The following is a 10,291-nucleotide window of genomic DNA, read 5'->3' as shown; positions in this document are numbered from 1 at the left end:
ATGCAAACACATGGCAGATAATTTGTTCATTTGAACTTCTAAGATTTAATATTTTCTGATTCAGTTGCATTTGTGCTGAGTGGAGACCAGACGCTGTTGAATAACTGTTAAGATACAACAATAAATACTTCACTAAAACTGAGAGTCAATAAAAGATTGTGTTAGATCAGGTTCTCAACCATGTCTTTTTTTAACAACAATCATGGCGAGTTGGCGGTCAATCCAAGGTGGCGGTCCTAAGAGTTTTTGACTGTCTCAACCTAATAAATGCATCTACCAAGTTTCCTTCATGTACGTTAAACTTGTCACCAGATGACCTGATAGAAGTTTTTGGGGTCAGTTGTTTAGCCCCTCCCACTTTCAATTTTCAATGTATTATTATTTGAACCACTTTCAAACCTAGATTTTCACCAGGATTGATGCGGTCGCAAAAATCTGTGACTTTTGGGGCATGGGATTCATTTGGAGGAAGAAGAAAAACTTGTTCAGTTTCAATAGAGTCCTCTGCACCTTCTGCGCTCTGACCCTAAATATATGTGTCTCTAAATCTATAATCTTGATAAACTGAAAAGTTAAGCTCCACCGTGCGACTTCTGAGTAATTACTAAAGTGTTGCTGGTGTGTGACATATGTCAAGGTGATTGCACACCACCCACCACCTCCCTGCTAAACAGTTGTTTTTTTTTTAAGAATCCCCTTCTGAAACTTTTTCATGAGCGCTTCAGGGCCATTTTCTGCCATAATCCAACGGTTTGCAGTCGTCTCACTTTACAAGCGCAATATAGCTGATGTCTTTCAGCCTTGCCCCATCGGTCGTAACTTCAAACGAATGACTCCCCGGGTGCAGCATGCTACTGCCGCTGGCTGACATGAGAACAAAACACTGTTACACTGCGAAACACAGAGAGTCTCGTGGAAGTGAAAGGCTCCATCAGCATTGAGTCAACTCATTTGGTAATAGCTTGAATTCAACAGAGGTGTACTGAAATATTCTACTCAAGTAAAAGTACCACTATTTTACTGCACATGTAAAAGTTATTTAGTTAATAACAAGGTTGGGGCTCTTTCTTGTGTCATGCAAAAAGGACAAGGGGACACAACCTGACAAAATAAAATATATAATTCATTGCCAAAGTTTCTGGTAATTTTTATTTTTATTTTTATTTTCTATTAAATTTAGGCCAACTGTTTTTTTACTCAGTAACAGTTGTGATTTAAAACGTAGCAAAGTACAGTACTTCCAAAAACAGTAAGTGAAGTAAAATTACAAATTTTAAAAATGTCTTTAAAAAGTACAAGTACATAAAAAACCTACTCAATTACAGTAATGTAAAGTAAATGTAAACATTTTCCACCTCTGACATTCTAGTCATTAAAGTGCAATTCATTGTGTAAATACAGTTAAAGGCAAATAGAAGGCTACGGGTGAGAGTATAACCAGAAACGAGAGAGCAAAACAGTGAGGTAGAAAGGAAAAATTAGTTACAGATAAGGGAATTGAATGAGTACTCAACTAAATAGAACATTTTTAGCTATTTGTCATCTAATTGAGACTGAATAAAGTATTTCCTATTTTAATTCAGCATGCTTGGGCAGAGAATACTGTACATCCACCATGTTCTCACACATTCACTACAAATTCAGCCCAAGTCTGGGCATATAAATTCTTCAGCAACTCCTTGTAGGTGACAGGATGTCAGTGCATGACTGCAAACAGTTACAGTAAATCCACCTTCCTGCTTCAACCATTCACCGACTGCAAGTAAACCAAAAATCTCAACGCTATATTGACTGCCGAGCATGAGGGTGAGTGGGCACGCTCACCAGTCAGTGAACGGTGAATACTCACTCATTCACACGACACATGAATGACTAAGTGAGCAGTGTCTGCATGGCTGCATTCGTCGTGTTCATGTGATCTGGCGAAAGCTCAGAAGAGACCAACTTTGCACTTGAGATTCTGAGAAAGTGAATGACTAATTGATTCATCCATTGAATAAGAGGGTGAGTAAGAGGCTGTTACCGCAACCTCGGTGGTGACAGACATGTCGCAGTGTTGGAGAGTGGGGAGAAGTTTGCATGTTCTTGTATTTGCTACCTAAGTTTTGAATCGTGGTTAAGTTAACCCTTAGAACACAGAGCATTTAGACTGCTTTTTTCCCCCCATTACTATATTAAAACGTATATACAGAGGCGTTAAGAATGTGCAATATAGAGTGTCATATCCTTTTTTCAGCACAACCTACAGACAATCTGATGAAAAATATTTTCATTTTCACCAACTATAGGAACACACCTGAGCTTAAAGTACTCAAATTGTTTTTAAATCAGAGCTGAAACAATTACTCGATTATTAACGATTACTAAATGAATCGCCTACTATAAATAAAACAAAGAAATCTTTAAACTGAATCATTTTGGTTTGTGGACAAAACAAGACATTCTAGAACATCCTCACTTCCAGGTTTGTCAAACACTGATTAACGTTTTTTAACGTCTCCTGATATCTTATGGAACAAACGATTACAAACGTTTATTTTCATAATCGATTAATCTGTTAATTATTTTCCGGATGTAATCGTTAGTTGCAGCTCTATTTTAAATCGGATTGTATTTCTGAAAACAGGTTTGCTTTGTTCGTTTTTATGAAGAAAAATAAAAAGGAAAAAAAGTTTTTCTACAAAGAAAATATGCAATATGAAATTAATCGTACCTTTTACTCAACAACGCATAAGAAGACGAAAAAAATGCATTTTGTAAAGCCTGTAGATGTGACGATACACCCCCCGCCATTTTTTTTATTATTATTAGTGTATTATTCCCACGGTAATTCATCAAGGGTGATCTGTGCTGCATGAGCACTAAGGGTTAAGGTGAGGTATCAAGTGATTATGGTTAAGGTGAGGGATAATGCTTTGTTTAGGCTGTCTAAATGAATATTAGTCTATTAGACTCCTTCAAAGGATAGCTGTGTGTGTATGTGTGTGTCAGTGTGCGTGTGAAAGGCACCTCAAGTGTTGCTCATCGATCACTAGATCACACGAGGGCACTGAGAAGGTTCAGTCATGTAGCAGTCAACAAGCCAAAAAGAGGCCACTATACACACACACATTTTGTGCAGCTATTGTTCTTTGGACACACCACTGACTGCCATTCATTCAGAGACAGAGAGACACACAACACATGGATTCACCTTCCAAACCCCCTGCAACACCACATTCACACATAACACAGCACAAACGATGCCTCTTTTGTACGATCAATCACACACACACACACACAAACACACACACACACAGAGAGTGATTACACAAAACACACACAGAACACACACATCACAGTAGATTAGCTTCTCTGCAGCTGGCCCAGTGTGGGACATGACACCGACCGTGTCCTCCTCAGATGCAGTTAAGTCTGCAGCGTGTCATCCGTCCTTACCAAGTGACTGAGGAGTGATACAAACGGATGAGCCTTGTGTGTTATTTCTGCTCATTACAGCCTCTTTAAGTTCAGCAACAACAATCTACTACAGAGAGGTGGGGGAAATATCGGGGTGGGGGAAATTTGTGGTGTTAATACCGTTTTCACTCTCTACAAGGTAAAAGGGTTGTGGGACTGAGGTGAAATGTCGCTGTGTTTCAGGGTCACACCAAGGTTTTTCCTGGTTCCCTGGTGGGCAAACACCTGAGGTAAGTGAAAAGAGCATCAGTCCCAAGGTAGTATCACTAACTAGGAGTTGCTAGGAGACCATGATGTATGTGTGTGTGTGTGCGTGTGTGCACCTATTCATTGTCTGGAGGACCCATCTGGTTGCTTTAAGAGCATCCTATGTTCATGGTGACAGGTGCTCTGTAGTCTGAGGTTTTCTGACAAAAATAAATAAATAAATAAAATAAGAGAATTGAAATGTTAGAAATACAAACAAATAAAAACTTTGATACATTAAATGATTATAGCAATTTACTCAAAGCAGCAGAGCCATAAAATGTTGATATTTGATATTCTGTGCATTTAATTTTCCAAAACTTGACTGCGGCCAGAGATTCGGGTGCACAATGGCATAATAGCTGTGGAAAATCTAACCTTGAGCCTGTGCCCTTAAACATACTGCAGAAGTTTAGCACTGTGACTTCCTTTTTTATATGTAGGATTTTATGTAGATTTTTAGTTTTTAAACTATACAATATACACAACAACAAAAGTACAACATACATGGAACAAAAACACACTAAGTTACTTCCTGTAACTTCAAACAAACAAACTCGCTGGATAACTTCCCTCCATAGCTAATTCATAGTTAATGTAAGGGGTTAACAGCAATCCCAAGTACAGCTCTTGCTTTATAGCTGAGCTTTGGATGCCTGTGGGGTACGAGATCTGACTGTAATCATTTTATTCCCCACACTGACTGTGTTTACATTCTTTTGATCACTTCTACTTATTATCTGAGCGAGAGCTATGATCAGGGGTTTTTGTAACACTGAAAAATGAATGAATGCTTTTAATTGTTTTAGAGAAAGGGAACATTTCAATGAGCAAAGGCTTGAAGAGCATTTCTTTAACATATATGACTATAAATCTACACACCTCAGAAAAATTACAGAAACTAAATGACCTCTGCAGTTTGGTGCAGGGAAAACGTGTATATGTATATATATATATATATATATATATATACACACATATATACACATATATATATACATATCTTGGTATCTTATCAATTATCGGCCCAATATATATATAAAAAAAAAAAACAAGTTTAGTTTAGTTACTTTATCCTCAGTGTCAAATAAAAATAAATTCACTTAAATTTTATACACTGGACCTTTAAAGCCCAGCCGTGTTGTCATAGCACGTCATAATGGATAGATGAATCATTTCTGATCATGCACAACTTGTCTGGGACCTTTCCAAAGTTCTAAACTGATTTATGCAGGAGTGTGACTCCCCCACAGGTTGACTTTTACATCATCCTTTTGGCAAATAGAAAGAGAGGAGGAGAAAAGGAGAGAAAGTGTATGAGGCCTGTCCTGAATCTTGTCCAAACTCTGCAGGCTGCCATGATGAAGGGTATACGGTTTTTTGTTTCTTGTCAAGGTCTGCCAGCTAGACTACGCTAACAGTTCTATCCTCTGCAGAAACACAAACACAGGGAGAGTGAAAGACAGGAAGAGTATAGAGGAAGATGAAGAGTCTCAAAAATATAAAAAGTGGTCTCGTTTTTTTTTGCCACTCGCTGACACACATTTTGCACCACTTTCCAGATTTGGTGCGCACACTACAGTGAGTCAAATGAATTACAGAGCAGCTTTCTATATACACTGCTAAATAAATCGCTGAAGTTATATAACATTCATGTGCAACCGATTCAGAATTAAATAGCATGGTGTTTAGTTTTGGCTCTAATACACAGCACGGTCAAATCGCAACAAACGCTGCACTGCGGTGCTACGTACTGGTGTTAAACACATGGTTGTTAAGACAGGCTATTCTATTGTTATTGATGCTCTTATTGTGGTCGATATAATTGAATGCCTGCATATACAATCACTCATCGATCATGATGAGGCTTGACATTTCTCTCAGGTTACTGATGCACATCCAGGTGAGTTAAGTGTAAAATCACCCACAGCTGTAGTCAAAAGGTGTTGTTAGCTAAACATGATCATGGTTTCGGTTTATTAATCACAGAAGCTGCAAATGTAATCCTTACCCATTTGTGAAATAAATGTTTGCTGCTTAATTTTGCATCGCTAAATCTGTGATGACTGAAACCAATCACACTAGGAAAGTGAGTGGAAGAAAAGGAAGAGGTTAACAGTTTTTTTTTTTTATCAATCTCTGAAAAAAGCCTTGTAGTTTGTTTTATCTTTGACTCAGAAGCCATTTGACTAATTCAGCAGACCCCATTTCCCGCCTTTGTTCAAGTGCAGTGTCGATTAAAGGCCCCGTGTTTTTCTATATCAAAGGCAGTTTCATGAGTAAATGCTGTATTTGTACGGATCTATTGATCCCTGAGAGTAAAATCTGTCTTTCTGTCTGTCCCTGGTCAAAGTCCTGGGGAAAAAGGGGGTCCTCTCCTCTTAAGTGCCTCAGTACAGTACAAAAAGGGTTAAGACTCATCTCAAAGATGCGAAATGAGAGGAAAAGCCCTGCAAGGACAAACTATCGATCCTCTCCTGGGTGTACTGTCCGCATTTCATACAAAGGTTCACAATTTCCTGTGAATCATATGTCTCTTTCTTCCGCTGCCCCACTTGCCTTTTGGCCTCCTTTTTCTCTTGTTGCCATAAAACCAGAGGAGAGGTGTGAATGATCGAAGCCCAGATGGTTGACATTCACCTCTGAAGTGTGAATTACTGTGTCCTGGCTCACTGTGAGCTGATTATACACATCTGTTCACATGTTGGCAGTATAAGAGTGTTAGTTAAGTGATTTCCAAAATTAGGTGGGTTTGACTTTTGTGTGCCACATTCAGACATATAATCTACCTGAACATCCTCAGTTAGTCGGCAGGCAGAAAATTAAAACATATTCTGGTTGTGCATGAACATATCATAATTTGATTATAAAAATAAATCACTTAATGTGAGTATTTGTTATTTAGTTAAAAAGATACAAAAATACTATTACCTATTACTTCAAACTAATTTTATGGTGCATTATCACAAGGTGGCAGTTGCAGCAGCTATTTAGTGCGTAGACATGTGTGTATGTGTGTCTGCAGAAGTAATGACATTTTAAGAGGTTTCTTGAATGCATCTTGAAGCTGCTCCTCTGAGCTCATCGTGCCGTGAACCGTGCATTACTTTCACTAGCGCTCATGCACTGGAGTGTAGATTATTTCAATATATCGCGTTTGTGTTTTTGCTTGAAATGCCCATCACTCATAATCGATGAATGGCTTGAGTCATGTTTCAAGAAAAATGTCAATTAGAAATGTAATATCTTTGGGTTTTTGGCTTTTGAGGCAAAACATTTTGAATTAAGGTGCAGAAATTATCACTAAATTATTTATTCATGACAATAATTGTTTATTTCCTACCAAATTGCTGATTTATGACCACCTCTCATCAGTGTCCATTGGTACACGACTACATGAATTAGAGAGTAGTTTATTTCTTACTGTTTCATATAAATGTATAGATTAGAAAAACCTTTGGACTGTATACTGTATATAAAAATGGCCGGTCAAATCGCAAATGTGGAGACCTCACAATGGAGATGTGTTTAATAACCAGAAGACTGCATCCATTCTTATATCCAGTGTATGCTAAAACCAAGATTAAAGGGTTAATTCAGTGATTTAATAATAAACTTTCAACGTGCAGGTGCATGAGACTGTCTGTTTGCACGTTTGAAGCCTGTTTCATGTCTGACCTGATGCTGGGTGTGATCACGTGAGGTTAGAAGTGTGCTTAGTGGCATTTGTGACCACACACCAAACAGCAATGGTAGTCACTCACTTTCAGGTTACATGAATGAAACACGACGAAAAGTCAAACCACTAGAGGCCGGCAAAACATGATTTGCACTCTGTTCATTATCTCTGAATAAAATAATTTGCGTGTCAAAGTCGAAGCAGTAGAGGCCAAAGGTTAAATTCCAAGATGTACCTGAACCATGTCTCCTCAATAATAACTTCTCCCACAGGCCACAACTTAAGTATGTAAATAAGACTCTGCTAAGAAATGTTTACAGCTCAAACTAATGTCATGACAACTTGAGCAGTAGTGGCTGAAAACAAAACCCTTGTGAAATGTGGGGTCTTACTCACTTAAAAACACCTAATATTGTGTTTTAACTATACTGGTAAACCAGCCATTATCAAGAGATATATGATTGATAAATGAATCACAACTTTATTTTATGCATGTTGTTAATAAATGAAGTAAAACAACAAGTAAAAGTCAGGACATTGTTTTGGAAATGTATTTGGTGAACCACAATATGTCCAGAGCCAGTCAGAAAATGAAAGGTTCAGGACCATGGACAGCACCACTCTGCCACAGGATGAAAGTGTGGTACTTGAACATAAAGAATCTCATCTGCTGATGATTGTGCATAATAATCCTAGAGAGAACAAATATTTCATGCACCTCACACTGGAGAGAGCAAAGGGAAAAAAAAGTTAACAACATTGCAGAACATTGTGTTATTTAACGTTATAAGGCAATTTGAGGTAATTCTACAAGGAATAAACAATACAATAAAGTGGAATATTGAGCCATAGGTGCATTGCAAGTCTCAATATAACATTTAAAGTGTGTGTAGGACCCTTTCTGGCATAAACACTGATCTTGTCAGGACCAGTCCCCCTCATGGAGACCAAAACTTGGTCCTTATGCGGCAGAATATTATAAATAAAATAGGATTATTTCTGAGTTGAATTGTGGTTAGGTTAAGGTTAGGCAATAACTGGTTATGGTTTGGTCAAGCTGTCCAAATGAATGCAAGTCAATGCAGTGTCCTCAGAAGAATAGCTGTGCACAATTGTCAGTGTATGTGTGTGTGCATTTGTAATCCAATCTTCTTTATAACACATTATACACAATACTGAAAATAAGTTCAGCCTCCATTACGTGTTGTTTTTTTTCAGTCTGTTTTTTAAAATCTGAGCACATTAGGAGAAGGGAATACAACACCACCATCTCCCGTGTTTTATCTGCTGGTCCTTTAAGTCGAGCAGGCTGCAGACCGGACCTTGTGGGGAACACTTTGGAGCCGGAGCGGAGCAGGGAAGTTGCACCGCCCTGGTTCAGGCAGCAGGACTGGAGCAGATAAAAGCTCAGATAGTGATTGAAAGTGATGGTAAAGGATTTAGCCACGGTATTAGAGAGAGAGAGAGAGAGAGAGAGAGAGAGAGAGAGAGGGAGGGAGAGAGAGAGAGAGAGAGAGAGAGAGCGAGGGAGGGAGAGAGAGAGAGAGAGAGGGAGAGAGAGGGAGAGAGAGAGAGGAGGAGGAGGAGGGAGGGTGATATTTTCCATAAAGCCTCTTTATTCTCTCTCTCTATCTGCCCTTGAGCATCCCGGGTAAACCCGAGCTTGTAAAGTAGGGACAGTAGGAGGAGAGAGGGGACGGAGGGCGGGCACAAGCTTTTCCTCAAAGTCAATATTTTATACTTTTGATACTCCTGGATTTCGGTCCTCGTTTCCCTGCCGTTTCCAGATCTAGGACACCGATCAACGATCTGCGCAGCCATTCACGGCGTGATTTTATTTCTTTAAAAAAAAAAAGGGGGAAAAAAAAGTATCCAACAGAAGAGAAGGCAAAAAACAAACAGGCAGATCACGGGAGTACAGTGAGGACGGACGGAGAGGATTTTTGTGGCCGAAGAGAGGACGACGGTGTTTTCACGGATGCATGTTTGAAGTAAGTGCCTTATCTGATCAGATTTAAAAATAAACAAACATCCTGTAAGACGATGCATCCGTGCGAACACCGAGAAGCTACACACAATGTCAGGAGGAAGCACAGTTTCACACAAATCCATGCGTAATTGTGAGGACTTATATAAATATAAATATAGAAACATAATACTACAAATGTAACGTGCGCGATGGAATGTACTACTGAGGTGAGCTGACACACCCTTACAGTTACTGTCAGTGCTATGGAAATTGAATTTGGCGACTTCACTTGACAAGTGAAGTAAAGTCACAGAGTCCACGGGGGAAGCGTGGGACAGGGTTGCGCAAGGACCTGGCTTCTTCTGTGTTCGTGTGGGATGACAGTCGGATTGTGATCAATGGATCCACACAGCACAGAATGTCACCTTGTGTTTATTCATGCGTTAATATATTCAGTTTAAAACCTGAATTATAATTGCAGTGAACGCACATGCCAATGACGAGTCCCATTGCAGTTTGTTCTGCTTAAAGTTTATTATTAAATTAACGACAACAGGCTGAAGTAAAACGGAATATTTTTCAAACTTCACAGATAAAAGGAAGCTCCATTTAAAAACAACAAGTCCGTCCGGACGGTTTTTGGTGTTACTTACTGTGCCATTACGTCAAAAACAGCTGTACCTTCAGCAGCAGTGACACAGGCGCGATTACAACTCTCTCTCTCACACACACACACACACACAAACCGGCGGCGGCAGAGCACGTGTTTTTACGCACAAGTTCATCCACACGTTGCTGCGTCTTTCTTGCGTTTTTAATGTGGAGATCTCCTCATTTTAGCGTCAACGACTGCGCCAAAGGTTTGAGGGACAGGATGAACTAATCTCTGAGCTTTTGTTTCCTTTTTGTTTTTAACCAAGTGACTGACATAAAGTGAG

General features: G+C 39.2%; 1 protein-coding gene across 1 annotated transcript in view; it reads left to right on the top strand.

Annotated features, from left to right (window-relative positions):
• The first annotated feature begins 9,011 nt into the window (after positions 1 to 9,011).
• The window catches only part of LOC131446475 (filaggrin-2-like), a 52,572-nt gene continuing 51,292 nt past the window's right edge, over positions 9,012 to 10,291 (top strand). Inside the window, exon 1 of the mRNA XM_058617721.1 lies at positions 9,012 to 9,375. The gene's annotated coding sequence lies outside the window, so the exon portion shown is untranslated. The remainder of the gene's footprint in view (positions 9,376 to 10,291) is intronic.

The sequence above is a fragment of the Solea solea genome, chromosome 19, assembly GCF_958295425.1.
Source record: "Solea solea chromosome 19, fSolSol10.1, whole genome shotgun sequence".
Lineage (NCBI taxonomy): Eukaryota > Metazoa > Chordata > Actinopteri > Pleuronectiformes > Soleidae > Solea > Solea solea.
This window is presented reverse-complemented; position numbering and strand designations above follow the sequence as displayed.